The sequence below is a fragment of the Carassius carassius genome, chromosome 41, assembly GCF_963082965.1.
Source record: "Carassius carassius chromosome 41, fCarCar2.1, whole genome shotgun sequence".
In the NCBI taxonomy this organism is placed as follows: domain Eukaryota; kingdom Metazoa; phylum Chordata; class Actinopteri; order Cypriniformes; family Cyprinidae; genus Carassius; species Carassius carassius.
In genome coordinates, this window is record NC_081795.1 from 26,212,173 (window position 1) to 26,235,526 (window position 23,354).

Below are 23,354 nucleotides of genomic sequence, written 5' to 3' on the forward strand. Positions count from 1 at the left end.
TGGATCTTAGTGCTGCGTTTGACACAATTGACCACAACATTCTTTTGGATAGACTTGAATACTTTGTTGGCATCAGTGGAAGTGCATTAGCATGGTTTAAATCGTACTTATATGACCGCCATCAGTTCGTAGCAGTGAATGAAGATGTATCCTATCGATCACAAGTGCAGTATGGAGTACCTCAAGGCTCAGTACTAGGGCCGCTACTCTTCACGCTTTATATGTTACCCTTGGGAGATATCATCAGGAAACATGGTGTTAGCTTTCACTGTTATGCTGATGATACTCAGCTCTATATTTCTTCGCAGCCCGGTGAAACACACCAATTTGAAAAACTAATGGATTGCATAGTCGATATAAAAAACTGGATGACGAGTAATTTCTTACTGCTAAATTCTGAAAAAACAGAGGTGTTAATTATAGGACCTAAAAACTCTGCTTGTAATAACCTGGAACACTGTCTAAGACTTGATGGTTGCTCTGTCAATTCTTCATCATCAGTTAGGAACCTAGGTGTGCTACTTGATCGCAATCTTTCCTTAGAAAGCCACGTTTCTAGCATTTGTAAAACTGCATTTTTCCATCTCAAAAATATATCTAAATTACGGCCTATGCTCTCAATGTCAAATGCAGAAATGTTAATCCATGCATTTATGACCTCAAGGTTAGATTATTGTAATGCTTTATTGGGTGGTTGTTCTGCACGCTTAGTAAACAAACTACAGCTAGTCCAAAATGCAGCAGCAAGAGTTCTTACTAGAACCAGGAAGTATGACCATATTAGCCCGGTCCTGTCAACACTGCACTGGCTCCCTATCAAGCATCGCATAGATTTTAAAATATTGCTTATTACTTATAAAGCCCTGAATGGTTTAGCACCTCAGTATTTGAATGAGCTCCTTTTACATTATAATCCTCTACGTCCGCTACGTTCTCAAAACTCAGGCAATTTGATAATACCTAGAATATCAAAATCAACTGCAGGCAGCAGATCCTTTTCCTATTTGGCGCCCAAACTCTGGAATAACCTACCTAACATTGTTCGGGAGGCAGACACACTCTTGCAGTTTAAATCTAGATTAAAGACCCATCTCTTTAACCTGGCATACACATAACATACTAATATGCTTTTATTATCCAAATCCGTTAAAGGATTTTTAGGCTGCATTACTTAGGTAAACCGGAACCGGAAACACTTCCCATAACAACCTATGTACTTGCTACATCATTAGAAGAATGGCATCTACGCTAATATTTGTCTGTTTCTCTCTTGTTCCGAGGTCACCGTGGCCACCAGATCCAGTCTGTGTTCAGATCAGAGGGTCACTGCAGTCACCCGGATCCAGTACGTATCCAGACCAGATGGTGGATCAGCACCTAGAAAGGACCTCTACATCCCTGAAAGACAGCGGAGACCAGGACAACTAGAGCCCCAGATACAGATCCCCTGTAAAGACCTTGTCTCAGAGGAGCACCAGGACAAGACCACAGGAAACAGATGATTCTTCTGCACAATCTGACTTTGCTGCAGCCTGGAATTGAACTACTGGTTTCGTCTGGTCAGAGGAGAACTGGCCCCCCAACTGAGCCTGGTTTCTCCCAAGGTTTTTTTCTCCATTCTTTCACCGATGGAGTTTCGGTTCCTTGCCGCTGTCGCCTCTGGCTTGCTTAGTTGGGGACACTTCATCGACAGCGATATCGTTGACTTGATTGCAAATAAATGCACAGACACTATTTAACTGAACAGAGATGACATAACTGAATCCAATGATGAACTGCCTTTAACTCTCATTTTTGCATTATTGACACTGTTTTCCTAATGAATGTTGTTCAGTTGCTTTGACGAAATGTATTTTGTTTAAAGCGCTATATAAATAAAGGTGAAAGGTGACTTTATTTCTGTCAGACATCTACTGTACAAAAGCTCTTATTGAAAATTAACAGGGGTTTAACTGTAGTGTGTTTAATTTCCATAACAGCATAACAGTTAAACACTTTAGTTGGGCTCTTAACTCTTATTATATCTTTTGTCTTTTTTGTCTGCTGTGATAGTGTGTTTGTCGAGCACATTTGCAGCATCAAAGAAAGCTGAAGTGACATGAGATCAGGGCCCGGTTTTTCAAAAGGTTTAATCCGGATAAAATTTATCCGAATTTAGTAACCCTTTTTTTGCGATCCGTGATCACGTAATCCATCTTACTTTTGGAGCCAGTTTTTTAAAGCAACATCGGATTGGATCAATCTGATCCAGATAGGAACTTTTCAGGATCACCAAATCTGGATAACCAGTGCTGGTTAACCAGTGCTCAAACAGGATAGGAAATCACAATGTAGAACTATAGATATGTACACAGCAAAAAAAATCTGAGTAAAATTAACTCTGCTGGGAGTACATGTGAGACCACACTCAAGAGTGTGAAAGTATAATGGTGATACCATTAAAATAGTGATTTTCGTCTTTGTTGATTCTGCATGTTAACATCAGGTCTCGTCAATAATGGTCAATCATCCCTCAATTAATCACTTAATTATCTCATTAACTTTAACTCAGCTTCAGTGTTAATTTAACACTCCTATTTTAACACTTTCACACTCTTGAGGGTGGTCTCACATGTACTCCCAGCAGAGTTAATTTCACTCTGGATTTTTTGCTGTGTATAACTACAGGGGACTGCTGTTCTATCCATCAAGCGAGGGACAAACACCCCTCAAAAAAAAGGGACTACTGTTTTCTCCAGCTGGAGAGAACACCCTTTGCTGCTATAGCTGCAGGGGACTGCTGTTCATCCCTCAGCAGGGGATGAACACCCCTGCTACTTAAATTAAAGAGGGTACTGCTATTCTTTCCCTCATGTAAAGAGCAACAAGCAGAATAGCCAGTGTGGGGTCAATATAAATTTATTTTTATTTGAAATGAAGACCTACAACACAAACACTGTACATTGAGGATATTTATAACAAGTATCAAGTATAGATGTATTGAATAAAAAAAAGACTTAATGACAAATACTCCACAATAATTTCAGACTTCCTCATCTGATGTGGAGAGACCAGCTTGTCTGAGCGTAGCCTTTAGGAGGCGGATCTCAAGTCTGGCCTTGGTTTGCTGCAGTTTGGTCAGAGTCGTTTGTTCCTCTGCCAGACAAAGTTGTGCTTCTGCCCTTTCAGTCTCATTTTGCAGAAGTGCCAAGTAATCATCATCTTTGTTTGATGAAGAGCGCTTCAAGACTTTCCTCTGAGATCCTGTGGCAACTACCACTGGCTCAACCAATGAGGATCCAGCTTCTTCCTCAGGAACAGAGCTGAGATTCAATATAAATATGCTCTCTGGATCAGCCTCAGGAGGAACTGGCAGATTCTCCTCCTCCTCCCCAATCCAAGGCTCGCCATCCCCTACAACACCTTGAATACCATGGAGAGCTTGCGACTTCTCACCTCCAATGATGTTGAGGACCACATCTGTGTAATCTCCCCTCTTAAATGGCTTGTTGCCTGTTTGTGGGTTTTTGGCTTCCCCTTAGCAAAAAGTAGTATACTTTTTTAAGTTTATTTTATTAAGTTTACTTAAGTAAAGTTGAAGTATATTTTTAAGTATACTTTATGTAGCAAGTATACAAAGTGTTCTAGTGTTCTAGTAGTATACTTGTAAGTGTACTGTTTCAATACTCCTTGGGACTAAATCGGGTACTTTTAGATATACTTTAAGTATAACAGTAGCAAACTTTGAGTACACAACTAGTTTACCTCTATGTTTGTAGTTTGTACTGCAATTATAATAAAAGTAAACTTGATTTACTGATAGTTTACTAATTAAACACTTTGTACTCTTATACTGCAAGTATACTCATGAGTTTTCTTTAAGTGAAATTTATATTATACTTTAAGACTACTATGTCCCTATTTAGGTTTGAATTTGTATAAATTTTGTTACATGAATATCTGAGCATGCAAAACATACAAAGAAAGAACAGTGTATCTGCTTGTAAACAAAAACATTTAATTCTAGCTTCATGCATTCTTTTTTTAAATACTTTGATGTGGTTAAGTTACAAAAAAAAAGTTGATAGATGCAGGCTATGCACACTTTAACTACATAGAAATCCTTGCAAAATTCCAATCAGACAACGGATGAGGAGATTTCGCTCAAGAGCAATTGATGACATGGCTGAGAAGAAAATATTTAAGTGTAGGTATTATTATGGTTTCTATGACCTAGATGTACATTTTACCAGTTGTTACCTACAGTTTATACAAACATTATGGTCATCGACCAGTGATTGACATATCAAACATAATAATAGCGGTTAGACGTTGGATTTGGTTGAAAATGAAAATCGGGTTGACGTCTTAATCCAACGACTGTTTGACGTCAAGCTCCAATGTTGGGCAGATGCTGAATTTTGGCCGGATTAACCCCCCCCCCCCCCCAAAAAAAAAAAAAAACATAAAACAACTGTGAAATGCATGGCAGTACACGTATTACCAGCTTCACTTATTACTAACCAGTTTGACTTTATTTCGTTCAGACGTCTACAGAAGTGCTTTTTGAGAATTAACAGAGGTTTAGATGTTGATGTTTTATTTGAAAATGTTTGGTTACCATTATTCTGATCAGTGTTTGCTTTAGTTGGGTAGTTTGACTCTTGGCTTAGTAAGTTTGTGGTTCCTGTAATAGTGTTTACCAAAACACATAATTTGTTATAAAAGGAGCCATACGCAAAGATAAGGTGATATAGTTTTCATCATCATGAAGAAAAATGGTAAAGGAAAATTATTTTTATCGTTATTGACCCAAAGTGGTTATTTATTAATGAACAATATTCAAGAGACAATACTTTCTTCCCTCAGATCAGACATTCAGAATTTTTATTTTTAAATACATTTTGGGAGGAAAAGCTTTCGAGACACATAGACATCAATAATCAGTATATGAATCTCAACAATGGTGACATGCTTCATGCAGCAATGCATGCTGGGAGCCACCATAGTATACAACACATGGCTCCCAGAATGCATTGCTGCATGAAGCATGTCACCATTGTTGAGATTCATATGCTGATTGTTGATGTCTGTGTGTGTCACCGTAGGTTAATATTTTTTTGAGCTCTTGTTTGTTAAAAGATTTTAACTGATTGTTATAATACTGCTGGATCTCATGTGGCAGAAACACAGGGTTTGTAATATGAATGTACTAATGGAACAACATAATTGTTAGATTAAAAAACATCAGCGAATTAGGTTATTTCATGATGATTATAAAACCATTAACAGGTAACAGCCATCATCTGATCTCATGTCACTTTAGCTTTCTTGGATGCTGCAAATGTGCTCGACAAACAAACCGTCACAGCAGCCACAATAGCCAAAACATATCATAAGTGTTAAGAGCCCAACTAATGGAAACACTAATCACTGTTATGGTGCTTAACTGTTATGCTATTATGGAAATTAAACACATTAGAGTTAGGCCCTGTTAATTTTCAATAAGAGCTTTTGTAGACGTCTGACAGAAATAAAGTCAGTCTGGTTAGTAATAAGTGAAGCTGGTAATGCTGTTTGTGGAGTTGTTTAATCCTCCTCTGCTGAGATCTTGAGATATTTAATGTGCTGCCATGCATTTCACCCATTGTTGCAGTGTGGTGCTTATTCCAACCAAAATTCAATGTCTGTCTGATGTCGGAGTTTGACGTCAAACAAAGTTGGGTTTAGACGTCAACCTGACTTTAATTTTCAACCAAAATATGACGTCTGACTGACGTTGGATTAGTTGGAGTCCAACGTCTTCCTGACGTCACATTGACCCTATGGCATTCACATTTTCTGTGATTAAAATCCAAACATCATTTTTCTTTTTGTCGGTATCCTTAGCAGAATTAAAACTTCCCACTATTGTTCCATAATGGCACCGAACACCCTTTAGTAGTGCATTGGTTTCAGCAGCAGTGAAGTTACAGCTTCTTGAGTCCATGGTTCCGTTGCTTTACTATAGTGAACATACTATAGTGAACATTGTTCATCAATTATAGGCCTTGGGTCCAATTGCCTCAATTGAACGCAAGCAGAAACTAATCAGTTGTAATAGGTGTGTTTGAAAAGACCAACTACACTGCCATATAAATCAGCCTTTCTCAGAGGATTCACAGAGAGACAGTGAAATGGCAGGTGTTGTCCACCACCACAACCACCACCACTTTGCCAGGAGAGGATACCATCAAAGGGTGTATGTTGAACGTACCAAGCCACTGGAGCAATACACCAATGAGGAGCTGTATGTCCGGTTTCGCTTTGGGAAGGCTGATATAGAGTTCCTCGTGAACCTTCTCTTGCCAAAACTTCAACACAGATCCCAAAGGAGTCACGGTCTGTCTGTGGAAGACCAGATCCTCATTGCTCTCCGATTTTATGCATGTGGGACTTTCTATCAAGTTGTTGTGACTATATGGGAGTGGTGAAATCAGCTGTGTGTTATGTGGTGAGAGATGTGTCAATCGCACTGGCCAGCCTGGTCAATGAATTTGTTTTTTTTCCAAAGGACAACCAGATTGCCCAGGCCAAGCGCAGCTTTTTTCTTTTGGGGAATATACCCAATACTATTGGAGCAATCGACTGCACACATGTGCATATACAAGAACCTCGTGAGAATGAATGGGAGTTAATAAACAGAATGGGGAGGCACAGCATCAATGTCCAACTTGTGTGTGATGCTGACCTCATCACCAACTGCGTTGTCAAGTGGCCTGGGTCTGTCCATGATGCACGCATCCCGAGGGAGAGCGCTCTATTAGAGACCTCCAAACCAACCGACCGGATGACACTGCCTACCCACTCCTACCATGGCTGGTGACTCCTTTTCTAACAGCAAATACACCGGCGCAGGCACGCTTCAACACTGCTCATTGCAGAGCAAGATGTGCAATTGAGCGTTTAAATGCAGTTCTTAAGAGGCGCTTTGCATGCCTTAACTACCTGAGAGCGGAACCACGGAAAGCATGCAACATAACCCTTGCCTGTATTGTCCTGCACAACATCGCTACTAAGCGCAATGTCCCTCTCTGTGCTCACAATGATGCACCTGAGCCCCTTGGAGACCCTAACCAACCTCCTGCATTCTGCCAGAATGAGCAAACAGGACGTGCAACAAGGGACGCAATAGTTAGACACTATTTCTGATTTGGATTTGTTTTGGATTTCAAAAATCAGTGATTGCCATTCTTTGCATTTTGGTTATTCTGTAATCATTGCATGCATCACTAATAAATATTCTAAAAACAAAAATATTTTCGATTGTGATTAATATATATATATCAATTAGTGACAGAATAAAATTTATTGTTTTTGGTCAATTTTGACAGCTGTTTGGGGGATTATTTTATGAGGCCAAACTCTTTCTACTTTGCTGTAGGCCTATACTGAAAGGCTGAATACATTAAAGCCTACCTTATCACTGTAGCCTGACGGATGAACAAATAAAATTAAAACCTTATGAATAAATAGGATATCTTGTAAGATACTGCATGATCCAAATATAGTATTATTTGATACATTTTTATAGTTTACATTACATTTCATGAATGTAATGTCATGAAATCCACACTGAATCCACCCTTCTGATGAGATCAGTTTATTCCAGATTTTTTGGATCAAAGTGATCCAAATCCTACAAAAAAGTTCTAAAAAAAAAACCCAAACTAAAGGTTTGATCCGGATCAAAACCAAGATTGGATGACTTTTCTTCCTCTGGTCAAATCAGCTGCTGACAATCAAAAATATGGCAGGACTTGTACTCTTTGGCCCCTGGATTACCCACCTCTGCTCTACAGCCCTGAAAGACAGCGGAGACAAGGGGCCAGTTTCACAAAGCTATTCAGACCAGTCTATAGTGTTAGACAAGTCTAAAATTTACTCATAGACTAGTCTAATGCAAGTTAGACTGTTTCACAAAGATAACGACTGACTTAATTTAGACCAAAAAAATTAGATTACGGGTTTGCACTGCTTTGAAATTTTATGCTACAGGAAGTTTTCTGAATACTGTTGGTGTCACAGTAGGTCTCAGCAAAGCTTCTGTGTCACGGGTGGTATACAGGGTATCAAGGGCACTTTCAAATAAGCTCCCTCAATTCCCAAACCAAATGGCTGAGCTGAACAAACTCAAAAGAGGGTTCTTCAGCATAGCAAGATTTCCCAATGTTGTTGGAGCAATTGATGGGACACATGTCAGAATCCAGGCTCCACCTGCTCATGAACATTTGTTTGTCAATAGAAAAGGCTATCACAGCCTAAACATTCAGGCTGTTTGTGATTGTGATCTCCGGGTCCTCAACTGTGTGGCCTGCTGGCCTGGATCACTTCATGACTCTCGAATTCTGCAAAATTCTCAACTCTGTCTAGCATTTGAGCAAGGCATTATCGATGGGGTCCCGTTGGGGGACTCGGGCTACCCTCTAAAACCTTGGCTCCTTACTCCCTTCCTGAATCCTACTACACTTGCACAAAGAAACTACAACGCAGCACACTGTTCAACTCGTAACACTGTAGAGCGGGCATTTGGTGTACTGAAGAGGCGTTTCCATTGTCTACATGGGGAATTGCGAATGGCACCTGACAGAGTGTATAACATCATCTGTGCGACTGTAGTGCTGCATAACATAGCGAGGTAGGCCTACCTGAAAACAAAATCTACATTGCCATCCATTTTCAATAGGCCTAATTGAATAACTATTTACAACATGCTACAACTATAATCAAAATTGTTTATTTCATTAATCATTAGGGATCTCCGGCTACCTGAGCCTGAAGGTGAGGATATCAGAGATGACAATCTCAATGAACTGGAGGACAGAGAAGATTTAGAGGAGCAGAATGGAACTGGTCGATATGTGCGTCAGATTTACGCTGACAGGATTTTCAATGTCTGAAACGACAACAAAAATCATGTTGCCTGTCTTTACCTATTAGGTTTAAATGAGTAGCAAACAACTTAATAAATATATAAATTTATTTTTTTAAGGTTTCTCAAGTGACATACTGTTCATTCAATAAATTATTCAATAAATTACATTTGAGTCTCATTTCATTCATATCAAAATCCTCAAGGTTATTAAAAGTACAACTCACTATACAAACTGTAAAACTATTTTAACTCACAAAACAAGTGACATACTGTTCATTCAATAAATTATTCAATAAATTAGTAGGCTAATCAAGATATCCAAGACTCCAGCGACTGTTTGTGAAACTCTAATTTTAATTTATCTCTCTGAAGCTGTAAAACTTCAATCTCTAGCAGCAATTTCCTCTCTTCCAGTTGAAGATTCCTGTATTGTTTGTCTAGCACCATTGACATGGTTGTTCCTCTCAACACCGATGTGCAAACCATGGGACCAACAGCTGTAGCTGATGCTGACGCTGACGCTGACTCAGACTCTTCATCTCCTGTCCCCTCATGTCTCTCAGCCGGCTCCTCCTCGCTTCGGTCCCAATTCAAAGACAGGGTCACTAAAAGAATAAGTACATAACATTTTATTACTTGTAGGTTCCTTGTATTTTAGGCTGAGTCATTACGTTGTTCATGTTGATTTGCTGGCTAGCAAGCTTACCGGTTCACATTAGCATACATTATTACCGGTTCATATTAGCATACATCATCAACTTGACTTTATAAGCATCAAATCGATGGCAATAAAGCAAAAGGAAAAACCAAACTGATTTATTTTTAATAATCACCCGTTGTTACCTGTATTCTCGTCTTGACTGTCTGGCTATTCCTCTTGATGTGGCGGCGGGGTGATGCTGTCAGTGGCTGAGGGAACTCCGCCGGTTACGTCAATGTTGACGGCACCACACACTCCACTTTCCCGTCCTCCGCTTATCCCCCAGAACATAGGCGACTGTCCACCATAAATATTCATCACCATTTCAGTGGTGTCTTTAAGTTTCTCTTGGGGTCCTCCTCCCGTTTTTGTATATTTACTCTTAAATTTTTCCTGTTTGACATCTTGAACCATGTTTTTGTATCTTTTCTGTACATCTTTAACGTTCCGCTCAACGGTTGGATTAATGCTGTTTACTGTCGCGGCAATCTTTTTCCAAATTAAACATTTCTTCTTGTTACTACATTCTCCTCCGCTAAATTTCCCTAGTAAAATGTCCTTGTAACTATTATACTCCTCCAACAAACACATATTTTCTGCTGGGGTAAACTGCACTGACCGGTTAAATATGCTTACTCGATCCACCATGTTTTTTGTTTTGAAAAGTGTCTTATTTTACCCAGAATGCACTGCAGTGTAGTCCTACTTAAGATAGTCAGAGTCTTAAGTGCTTTGTGCAATGGTCTGAATTTGATGTCTATTAGAATCTAATTAGAAGTCTGACTATCAACTATATCTAAGTCATAGTCAAAGTCTATCTTTGTGAAACCGGCCCCAGGACAACTAGAGCCCCAGATACAGATCCCCTGTAAACCCACCTAGAAAATGTTCATGTTCTGGGAACGTTTTCAGCGGCAAGTTTTATTTTAGTTCCCAGAATGTTCTGCTAAAAGCTAGGATAAAATTCTCTAAAAACATTCTAAAAATGTTTATTGATAACATTGTTACAACATTATCCTCTAACATTCTAATAAAGCTTCCCATCACATTAGATGTGCACTTGCATTGCTCAGAAGTCAAATGTTGGTTGAAAGTGAAAACCCAGAATACATTACAGCATGAAGCATATCACCATTGTTGAGAATCATACACTGAATCTTGATATTTGTATGACAAAGAAAAGTTTTTTTAAAGAAAAGTTTTTTTAATTGTCAAGGTAATCAGACCACAAACGTGGTGATGTCTCAATAATCAGCAAGCAACCAGCATCATCAAACCACACACCACCATTATGGTGACATCAAACCAAACTATTACTTTTAAACAGGCATCAACATTTAAACCTCTGCTTAAATCTTAATTAGAATGTTAGAACATAATGTTGTAATAATGTTATCAATAAACAGTTATAGAATGTTTTTAGAGAACGTTCTGGGAACTAAAAATAAAACTACCCACTAAAAACATTGTTAGAACAATCCATGGGAATGTTCTTAGAACATTTTTAGAACAAAACAATTGTAGCTGGGAAGACCTTGTCTTAGACGACCACCAGGACAAGACCACAGGAAACAGATGATTCTTCTGAACAATCTGACTTTACTGCAGCCTGGAATTGAACTGCTGGTTTCATCTGGTCAGAGGAGAATTGCCCCCCCCTCTCTCGAACATCATCATCATAAACAGCAGAACGACGTAAATTAGAATTGATTTGTGGCGTAGTCCACAAAATGCAGTGGAATCATCAGTCATTAATCAGGAATGTTGACGTTTGATTCTGTACGTTAAATCCCAAATGGATTAACCATCTTATGCTACTAAAATATCTATTGAAGGAGGTATGAATATGACGTATCATTCCCCCACAAAAAAAATTAATATAAAGGTAATCTACATTAATCGTCATTGTGACAAAATCTAAGGACATTCAAATAAATGTAAGGACGTTCACACAAACCGTTGTACCGGTTCAAATGTGCTGCCTGCTGACAATTTGATGACTTTTGTTTAGAACGATGCAAATTGCTATTGTGTCTTCAAAATCCAAATGATTTACAAGTAAGGGTGTCTGTGGGGTATCTGCGTGTGCTTAACCAATGTAAGAAAATGTAAGAAAAAAAGGTAATTTACCCAGTAATAAAGTGCTGGAAATTGAAATGTCCTTGGAAGTGCTGGGTTTTACTTGAAGGAGTAAGAACCCTGGTGGACCATTCTCTGAACAACAGGGGGCGACGAGGACTAACCATCCTCTAAAACCACCGGGAATCACTAGTGAGAAGTACTGGCTTCATCCGATTCTTCAGCTGACTCACTGAGTATAAGGCATTAGGTGCGTTCCACTTCACACAGCACTGTGAAAACTGATCGCAGTCTGACTTGAAGCAGTGCATACAGTTAGAAATTTTGCCCTAATTGAGACTGCGCCGATGCCACATGACCGTCACGTGTGGCATCAAAGTACCGCGAGAGTGTTTCGAGAGCAGCCGACTGACTCAGCCGCTGCACTTTCTCCAGAGCGACTGCAGGAGCGCTTATGACAACACAGCTGTTCACAATTGGTCACATCCACCACACAACAACGATCACGTGTGTTCGGGGTTTATTCAACATTTGCAGCTCCAATAACGGCCACAAATCTGCATTTTTAGAACGGTAAAAGCCTTTTCAGTGTTGTTGCACTGTGTTTTGAGTCAAGTTTATCATACTACACAGACCAAAGCGTATATACCACTGTATTAGCATTTAAACAGCATATGATCATGTTGAACTTTTATTCTTGAAAAATATGGTGCTGTATTAAGCAGTATATAAAAGTGTCTGTTGCTCATGAAAACTTTTCTGAAACATCTGCATATTTGAAAATTACTGCATTTTATGTACTTCATCTGCATCTTCATCTTCAAAAAATAAATAAACAAAATAATTTGACACCGACAGATATGAGGAGGGGAATGAGGAGGATGAGAAGAACGAGGAGGAGAGTGAGAAGAATGAAGAGGAGGAAGATAAGAAGGAAATGGAGACGGAGATGGAGCATGAGAAGAATGAGGAGCAGGATGAAAAGAAGGAGATGGAGAATGAGAAGAAGAATGAAAATGAGAAGGAGATGGGGAAAAAAATTTCCCTTGCTGCTACACAGCAAAAAATCCAGAGTGAAATTAACTCTGCTGGGAGTACATGTGAGACCACTCTCAAGAGTTTGAAAGTGTTAAAATAGGAGTGTTAAATTAACACAGAAGCTGAGTTAAAGTTAATGAGATAATTAAGTGATTAATTGAGGTATAATTGACCATTATTGATGAGACCTGATGTTAACATGCAGAATCAACAAAGATGAAAACCACTATTATGTCACCATTATAGTGGTCAGTGTTTGCTTTAGTTGGGCTCTTGAGCCTTACATTTTTAAAGTCAGGTTTGGTTTGACAAGAACAGACAAGACAAATCAAAACATGGTTATTTGACCAGAGTAACCAAACTCAATTAAAGCCTAAACACGTTTGATTGACCTCATTGATTATAACAACCCTGTGATTGTACAGTACCCGCTAATTAAAAGGATTTCTTGAAAGTTTCTGATAATAAGAAAGGCTTGTTTTAGGCACTCACATTCATCAAAAATTAGTGTAGGAATTTAAACAACGGTGACAAACAGCATTTTCAGAAAAACAGAACAACGCTAAACATTAGAAAAGAAACTACTAAAAGTAACATAAAAAACAAAAATAGAATAGTAAGAATAAAGGAAATTACTGAAACAATTCAGCGAATAATTTATTCATGCCGCAACCATGGGAGCCATAGATGAATTTTGATAGGTGGCACCCAGAATGCACTGCAACATGCTTTTTTGATTTTCACCATTGTTGAGATTGACAGGTTGATTCTCGATGTTTGCATGTCTAATGCCTGGTTCCATGGGATGATTTTAAAATTGTCGGCCGATTTTCCAAATCTGAGAGACCCCACACACGGCGATAAAAAATCACAGGTTTAACAGTGTTGGTCGTACAGTGTGTGGTGTGCAGCCACACGGCAAAATCAACACATCACACACGAACCGATTTGACTCCTGAGCATTCCCAGGTCAGACGGGAAATCTCGCAAAATCTCTCGAGATCAAACGTGACTTCAGAGTAAACAATCATGGCGGACGAAGAGGATGCAGTGACCATAGTTTGTCCTTTGTTTGTAACCGAAAAAAAAGAAAAGGCGATGGTCGAAGAAGTGGAGACAAAGTCCTCCATCTCCGACGTCCACCGGACTTTCTGCAAGGTGTCAATCGGGGCTAAAATCGGCCTAATTATCCTGCCGTGTGAACCAGCCTTAACTGAAAGACTCTTTTGAAAGATTTTTGAACAAACAACTTTTAAGAAATTCTTCAGATTGAATTTAAAATGCTGGAAATACTTTGTTGAATAATCATAGGGCTGCAATAATCAACAATGTAACTTTAACTCAGCAATTCAGGAATAACAATAGTCTTTGCTTGTCCATCAGTTTTATAACTCAGTTATAACAGCCAATTAAAATCTGACTTTAACATTTTAGGGCTCAAGAGCCCAACTAAAGCAAACACTGACCACTATAATGGTGACACCATTAAAATAGTAATTTTCATCTTTGTTGATTCTGCATGTTAACATCAGGTCTCGTCAATAATGGTCAATCATCACTCAATCACTTAATTATCTCATTAACTTTAATTCTGCTTCAGTGTTAATTTATCACTCCTATTTTAACACTTTCAAACTCTTGAGTGTGGTCTCACATGTACTCCAAGCAGAGGTAATTTCACTCTGGATTTTTTGCTGTGTATAACTACAGGGGACTGCCGTTCTATCCATCAAGCGAGGGACAAACACCCCTCAAAAAAAAGGGACTACTGTTTTCTCCAACTGGAGAGAACACCCTTTGCTGCTATAGCTGCAGGGGACTGCTGTTCATCCCTCAGCAGGGGATGAACACCCCTGCTACTTAAATTAAAGAGGGTACAGCTATTCTTTCCCTCATGTTTAGAGGGGAGAATACCCCTCTCCTAGCCATAGGCTGCATTAAGGACATCTCAGTAACATTATCTTTCTCTTTTGCAGGAATGGAAACAAGGAAAATTTCCCTCAAGTGCTGTTTTCTCAGCAGGGGATCCAATCACTACCACTCTCCTATTAGACATGGGACATACAGGTGCTGGTCATATAATTAGAATATCATCAAAAAGTTTATTTAAAAAAATCCATTCAAAAAGTGAAACTTGTATATTATATTCATTCATTACACACAGACTGATATATCTCAAATGTTAATTTATTTTAATTTTGATGATTATAACCGTCAACTAAGGAAAATCCCAAATTCAGTATCTCAGAAAATTAGAATATTGTGAAAAGGTTCAATATTGAAAACACCTGGTGCCACACTCTAATCAGCTAATTAACTCAAAACACCTGCAAAGCCTTTAAAAGGTCTCTCAGTCTAGTTCTGTAGGCTACACAATCATGGGGAAGACTTGACAGTTGTCCAAAAGACGACCATTGACACCTTGCACAAGGAGGGCAAGACACAAAAGGTCATTACAAAAGAGGCTCGCTGTTCACAGAGCTCTGTGTCCAAGATCATTAATAGAGAGGTGAAGGGAAGGAAAAGATGTGGTAGAAAAAAGTGTACAAGCATTAGGGATAACTGCACCCTGGAGAGGATTGTGAAACAAAACCCATTCAAAAATTTGGGGAAATCCACAAAAAAAGTGGACTGCAGCTGGAGTCGGTGCTTCAAGAACCACTACGCACAGACGTATGCAAGACATGGGTTTTAGCTTTTCCATTCCTAGTGTCAAGCCACTCTTGAACAACAGACAGCGTCAGAAGCGTCTCGTTTCAAAAAGGACTGGACTGCTTCTGAGTGGTCCACAGTTATGCTCTCTGATGAAATTAAATTAAACATTTCCTTTGGAAATCAGGATCCCAGAGTCTGGAGGAAGAGAGGAGAGGCACACAATCCACGTTGCTTGAGGTCCAGTGTAAAGTTTCCACAGTCAGTGATGGTTTGGGGTCCATGTCATCTGCTGGTGTTGGTCCACTGTGTTTTCTGAGGTCCAAGGTCAACCCAGCCGTATACCAGGAAGTTTTAGAGCACTTCATGCTTCCTGCTGCTGACCAACTTTATGGAGATGCAGATTTCATTTTCCAACAGGACTTGGCACCTGCACACAGTGCCAAAGCTACCAGTACCTGGTTTAAGGTACATGGTATCCCTGTTCTTAATTGGCCAACAAGCTCGCCTGACCTTAACCCTATAGAAAATCTATGGGGTATTGTGAAGAGGAAGATGCGATATGCCAGACCCAAGAATGCAGAAGAGCTGAAGGCCACTATCAGAGCAACCAGAGACTCCATGCCACGATGCATTGCTGCAGTTATTCAGGCAAAAGGAGCCCCAACTAAGTATTGAGTGCTGAACATGCTCATACTTTTCATGTTCATACTTTTCAGTTGGCCAAGATTTCTAAAAACCCTTTCTTTGTATTGGTCTTAATTAATTTTCTGAGATACTGAATTTGGGACTTTCCTTAGTTGTCAGTTATAATCATCAAAGTTAAAAGAAACAAACATTTGAAATATATCAGTCTGTGTGTAATGAATGAATATAATATACAAGTTTCACTTTTTGAATGCAATTAGTGAAATAAATCAACTTTTTGATGATATTCTAATTATATGACCAGCACCTGTAAATACGTGGCACCACTGCTCGGTAAGTATGCTCAACGGCTCGCAACCCTCCTTCCCTCCTCATTATAAGCATGAGCATACTGTGCACCTTGTTTGTCATCTTCTTTGTTTTAGGTCACTAAGTCTTTCAAATCTTAGCAGGCTTAGACCTCACTGCTGAGAGACAGTCATCTTCATAACCAGGCTACATGACATCCCACTGCCACAACTACATGATTATCACTGTTTGCTTTAAATAAATTATTAAGAGTATTCATTTTCATGTATTTCTAAGCTCATGGTTCCGGGGGGTTAATGTTTAAAGCTCTTGTATGTTCAATTATTGTGGGAGCAAGAACCCCCATTAGGAACCATACCTCAAAATATAAATTGTGTTCAATAAACTCAAGTAAACTTGCCAAAGTGGTTCCTGTCGGAACTAGTAAAAATGCAATTGCAGAGCTCTCTAATCAAATTAGAGAGCTCTCTAATTGTAATTGTAATTAGTAAAAAAATATTTAGAGAGCTCTCTAATTGGCATTGTTACTAGTAAGAATTAAATTATAGAGCTCTCTTATTGAATTCTTACTAGTAAAAATGCAATTATGACAAGTAACGTTGGGAACAATTTAAGCTAAAAGGGCTTGCCATAGAACCTTCACGAGATGGCTTTTAACAGACTTGCTGTCATCCTTTCTTGCATTGTATTGAGCCTTCACTTTGCCAATTATAAGCTATATTGTTAGTAGCCTGGATAGCCCACAGTCATTATGCTCCATATCGTCCTCTACTGCAGTGGTTCCCAAACTTTTCCATTCCACGACCCACCTAGACAAGTGTAATATATTTCACGACCCACCAAAATATTAAAAAAAAAAAAAAAACAACGAGTGAAATTACTTTAAACCTAATCTTACTTAAAATTTTTATGACAGAAATTAAGTATTTAAGAAAAATAACCATTTTATTTTAGAGTACAACTGAAAATTTCACTACAAATTTACAAGTTTTAATTTTTGTTTACTGGCGTTAAAATATGTAGTGTCCATAAAAACGTGAAGCAGGCTCACTCCAGTGAAGTGTGATCTGCGCTGCTGTGTTTTGTTGCATTCATGATCCTTCCGTGTGTGTCGGCGAGAACGGAGCACAATCCAACACTTTTTTAGAAAAGCATAAGAAGCAAAGCAGAACTATCTAAAACAGTTTGGAGATTAAAATAATTGTGAAATAGGTAAAAAAAGACCGATTGAACCTTTTAATGACATTGCTCTGAGACCTTCAAAACACGCAACGCACACGGACTTAATTGCAATTTGAAAATCACACTAAGGATATTGCAGTTCATTATTAATGTTGGTGGGCTATATCGTTGTGATGAGTGGGTTCCCAGTTCCCGCCTCCTTCTTCCTGTGATTGTGAAGATTTTAATGTTTTACACTGGTGCCGAAGCCAGGGAGGAAGGAGGGGCGCGCTGCCGAAGATCCTTCGCCGCTGGGGTGAATCCGCAGTGCCATCGAGCAGGGCGAAGGAGTCTGCCGCCGAGGGTGCTCGATGTGGTGGGCTGGAGTGAGTTGCCGGGGGGGGGGGGGGGGGGGGGCGAACTCACTCCAGCCCACCGCCTCGATGACTCCTTCGTGGAAAGAGGTGGGAACCGGCGGACAATCAAACAAAGTTTTAATAACCAAATAAACACAAAACAGCGCGACAGCCCCTCTCGGATGACTGCCGTGCACAAATAAAAAACAAACACAAAATAAAACCCAGGCCTGGTCCTCTCTCGTCCTTCACTGTCATCGCTCCTCTTTTGTATCTTTCCGATCTCCTCCGTGGTTCTTGAGACCGGTGAGTGTTGCTCATTTCCCAATCACTCCACCGGCCTAGCTCTGTTCCCATGGCACTAGGCCCCGCCCCACTCGTCACATTCGTGCAGCCCTAGACTGAACTGTGTTAGTGTCTGTGTGTCATTGAAACGCAAAATTAGCTGCAGCCAAGTGACTTTGTGCGACCCACCTTGTTCCATTCCGTGACCCACGAGTGGGTCGCGACCCACAGTTTGAAAACCCCTGCTCTACTGGATGTAAAATGCTCTTCAGTACATTCTGACATTTCAGAATGTTAAGTTCTACTTCTGTAGTTATTTTGGTGAAAGTAACTCAAAAGTAATGCAGGAGTCATATAACGCATTACAATGCTGAGACAGTAATATTGTAATGTAAGGAATTACTTTTAAATAACAAGTAATCTATAATGTATTACTGTTTGGTAGTAGCTTGCACAACACTGTTGATAACAAAGCTCAAGGTTGATCTGCTGTCTACGAAGCTAACTGAGTCAGGAGAACTTGGAGGCTTTCATGTTAATGTGCACAGAGAAGGAAATCCACATGTCTATAAGTAATGACACGGTTATCAATAAAGTGGCTGAAACCAGTGCACTGCTTAGGCGGCTACTGATGCTGTAGATGCTGTTGGGGCTATTCGCAATGTAACCATAAACTGTACTGTGACTTGAACTGTAAAAAAATGTTCAATATGCCTCTACTATTTTGTGGCCTTAAGATAGTAACTCGTGGCCTCAAGATACTAACTTGTGGCCTCAAGATAGTGAAGTGTCTGACACATGGACCCTTTGTTATTAAACTGGACCCTGTACTGTAGTGCACTGTACACAGCAACATCTCCAGTGTTAATTTAACACTCTGAGTGTGGACTCATATAAACTCTGAAGCAGTGTTAAAAGTAACACTGAAGCAGAGTTGAAGTTAATGAGATAACAATCGTCACCTGCATGCCAGATAGTTGTTGTGCGATTGGATGCACACTTGGATGCATTTTGTCAGCGTTTGTTGCCCGCCAGGTATCCATGGTAGTCAAGTGACTGCAAAGTATGAATTGCGTGTTTACGTTAATCACAACAACAAAGTTGTCAGTCGTCTATATCATCTGAGGAGATTTACGTTACAAAGATTAACTGAGTGTTGTGTTATGTATCATTGTAATTACTTGGTTTTGTTTAACTCAGAAACATATGCTATAAAATATGAAGAAGAATTATAAAGGACTATGGATATGCAGCCTACAATATTTACATTACTGTATTAACAGAATTGAATTGATTGTGATGAACAGTACTAGTAAATAAATAGAAGCAGAACTGTAGCAAACTATATTACACTGAATATTTAAACAGAGAATATTGCACAGAATGTGAAGTATTACAGTGCACTACAGTACAGGGTCCAGTTTAATAACAAAGGGTCCATGTGTCAGACCCTTCACTATCTTGAGGCCACGAGTTAGTATCTTGAGGCCACGAGATAGTTATAATTTTTCTTTTATTTATTTTTTTTTAAAAGTGGGACCAGAGGGGCTCCGTAGTTAGCTTCTCAGCTTAAATGAATTTTTTTTTTTTTTACTTTTTACATTATTTGTTGAACCATGGTATTAATAAAAAAAAATACACAATAGTAAGAGCTGAAAAACTTAATTTATCGAATTTGGAAAATATCACAAGTTGTCACAACATAAATAGTCATGTTAACCTAAAAAATATCAGAACAAAATATTTTTTGTTTACTGAACACAAGGCCTATTATCGATAAGCATACACAATTTTAAAGTGAAAAAAAGTTAAATTCTCTCTTATTGAGAATTAACAGAAGTTTAAATGTTGATATTTGATTCATTTGAAGTCACCATTGTGGTGGAAAGTGTTTGGTTTTTATTTGGGATCTTGGTCCAGTTACTAATTGTTTTAGTTTGTCCGTTTCTTGCTCTTTTTTTCAGTGATTCTGCTCGTCAAAAGCAACAGCTCATCAGAGTCTGAATTTGCTCATTAGTTTTGTTCTATCTGTCAGATGGACTGTATTACTAAAGATACAGAAAGCGATTTTCTCAAAAACAACAAATATTACCCAGAATACATTGTTTGTTTGATTACTGTTGTAATGGAAAAATAGAATGTTGCAGTCAGAATACAGCCAGTGACAGACAGACGGCGCACACACACACACACACACACACAGGGTAACATCCCTTAACAACTGACCAACTAGAACACAAAAGACAGGAAGTAATAGGGCAGATAAATAGTGGCAGACAGGTGAGGAAAATAAGGTAATCCAGAGGTGGGTAGTAACGAGTTACATTTACTTCGTTACATTTACTTGAGTACATTTTTGGGGTAACTAATACTTTTTGGAGTATAGTTAAAGATGGGTACTTTTACTCTTACTTGAGTAATTTTTTTGGGATAAATATGTACTTTTACTTCGTTACTGTGGGCCACGCTCCTCTTGTTACTTTATCTTAATGCAATACATGTTATAAATGCTTCAGTTTGATCCAAACGCGCCGTCTACTTTTCTCTGGGCAATGAGCGATGCCCATTCGCGAATGATTCATTCTTTTGAATCAAATCTGTTCAAAGGCTTGATGAAAACCAGTTGGCTAACCAGTGAATTGGTTCGTGAATCAATTTGAATGATTCGTTCAGTATCCTGCCGCGCGTGCTGAGCGTTTGAAATTGTTCACTCAGAGTTGTAACGTTTTAGAACAGAAAGAGCGTTGAAGACATGGCTGGATCTGCACTGAATTGAAAGCAAATCTTCAAAGGCTATTGTTTGCTAGTGATGAAGATCTTTATTAGATGAACAGAGCGTGTGCTGTCTATGGTTCAACAGGTATAACTTGAGCTACATTCGATTACAGTACACGATACCACTATGTCATTAGTTTGTTGTACGTGTAACTTATAACAGAGGGGAACCAAGTTGAATGCAGATTCCAAAAGACAAAAAATTTATATTTTCTATATTTTATACAATCACACCGGCGTGAGAACTCAGTGAGTCATATTATTAGCTGCTAAATTCAGATCTGTGTTCGCTGGAGACAGCGTTTTTACAGCGCTGCGCATTATAACCAATCACACAAGATTCTGTTGAGCTTATTAAAGCATTGGCCAATCAGAGGCGTTCCGATGAGTCATCGCTTAAATGCCACTGCTTCCTTCACTCGCTCACTGACGAATTCTCTCTTCAGAAACAACAAAGTGCAGATGTGTGTGTACGAATCTGTAAATAAGATATTGATTTCACAGTGTTAACAGGTTCAGTGATTTTAATGGGAGTTTCTGAGAGTGATTGATAGACTGTCAGTTAAAATGATCTTTGATAATGTAAATGTTATTTGCTCTCTTTCTGAACAATGATAGATTAATAGCAGTTTTTATATATAAATAATAATAATGCTTAATAATAATTTGCCAATATGCTGTGGCTGCTGTGTGTCACATGACGACCCCCCCCCCATGCCTAGACACAATTAATAATGATATTTCCACAATATTTACGCTTGCAGAAATATACATTTGTTTACATTTTGCAGAACAGATGAAAGAAGATCCGTCAATGTGCATTTGGTTCGTTATGTTCAGATGTTCAGTAACTTAGCGGTTATGTTAGGAGTTTTCACTCTTCTTTGTGTCAGAGGTTATTTATACATATATAATACATACTTATATAATTTATTTCGTGATGCAAATCGGAATTTTCATCAGCTGTTACTCCAGTTTTCAGAGTTATAATCCTTCAAAATATAAGTCTAATATATTGATTTATTACCAGTGCTGGAAACCGTTTTGCTGCATATACAGTCGTGGCCAAAAGTTTTGAGAATTACATAAATATTGGAAATGGGAAAAGTTGCTGCTTAAGTTTTTATAATAGCAATTTGCATATATTCCAGAATGTTATGAAGAGTGATCAGATCAATTGCATAGTCCTTCTTTGCCATGAAAATTAACTTAATCCCAAAAAAACCTTTCCACTGCATTTCATTGCTGTCATTAAAGGACCTGCTGAGATCATTTCACGATTACTCGTCTTGTTAACTCAGGTGAGAATGTTGACGAGCACAAGGCTGGAGATCATTATGTCAGGCTGATTGGGTTAGAATGGCAGACTTGACATGTTAAAAGGAGGGTGATGCTTGAAGTCATTGTTCTTCCATTGTTAACCATGGTGACCTGCAAAGAAAGGCGTGGAGCCATCATTGCGTTGCATAAAAATGGCTTCACAGGCAAGGATATTGTGGCTACTAAGATTGCACCTAAATCAACAATTTATAGGATCATCAAGAACTTCAAGGAAAGAGGTTCTTGTAAAGAAGGCTTCAGGGCGTCCAAGAAAGTCCAGCAAGCGCCAGGATCGTCTCCTAAAGAGGATTCAGCTGCGGGATCGGAGTGCCACCAGTGCAGAGCTTGCTCAGGAATGGCAGCAGGCAGGTGTGAGCGCATCTGCACGCACAGTGAGGCCAAGACTTTTGGAAGATGGCCTGGTGTCAAGAAGGGCAGCAAAGAAGCCACTTCTCTCCAAAAAAAACATCAGGGACAGATTGATCTTCTGCAGAAAGTATAGTGAATGGACTGCTGAGGACTGGGGCAAAGTCATATTCTCCGATGAAGCCCCTTTCCGATTGTTTGGGGCATCTGGAAAAAGGCTTATCCGGAGAAGAAAAGGCTACCATCAGTCCTGTGTCATGCAAACAGTAAAGCATCCTGACACCATTAATGTGTGGGGTTGCTTCTCATCCAAGGGAGTGGGCTCACTCTCAATTCTGCCCAAAAACACAGCCATGAATAAAGAATGGTACCAAAACACCCTCCAACAGCAACTTCTTCCAACAATCCAACAACAGTTTGGTGAAGAACAATGCATTTTCCAGCACGATGGAGCACCGTGCCATAAGGCAAAAGTGATAACTAAGTGGCTCGGGGACCAGAATGTTGAAATTTTGGGTCCATGGCCTGGAAACTCCCCAGATCTTAATCCCTTTGAGAACTTGTGGTCAATCCTCAAGAGGCGGGTGGACAAACAAAACCCACTAATTCTGACAAACTCCAAGAAGTGATTATGAAAGAATGGGTTGCTATCAGTCAGGATTTGGCCCAGAAGTTGATTGAGAGCATGCCCAGTCGAATTGCAGAGGTCCTGAAAAAGAAGGGCCAACACTGCAAATACTGACTCTTTGCATAAATGTCATGTAATTGTCGA

General features: G+C 39.2%; 1 long non-coding RNA gene across 1 annotated transcript; it reads left to right on the plus strand.

Moving 5' to 3' along the window:
* Nucleotides 1–8,486: 8,486 nt before the first annotated feature.
* Nucleotides 8,487–9,060, plus strand: LOC132123404 (uncharacterized). Its single transcript, XR_009426508.1, has 2 exons — nt 8,487–8,656; nt 8,774–9,060. It is a non-coding gene; the product is annotated as an uncharacterized LOC132123404 (long non-coding RNA).
* Nucleotides 9,061–23,354: the final 14,294 nt, after the last annotated feature.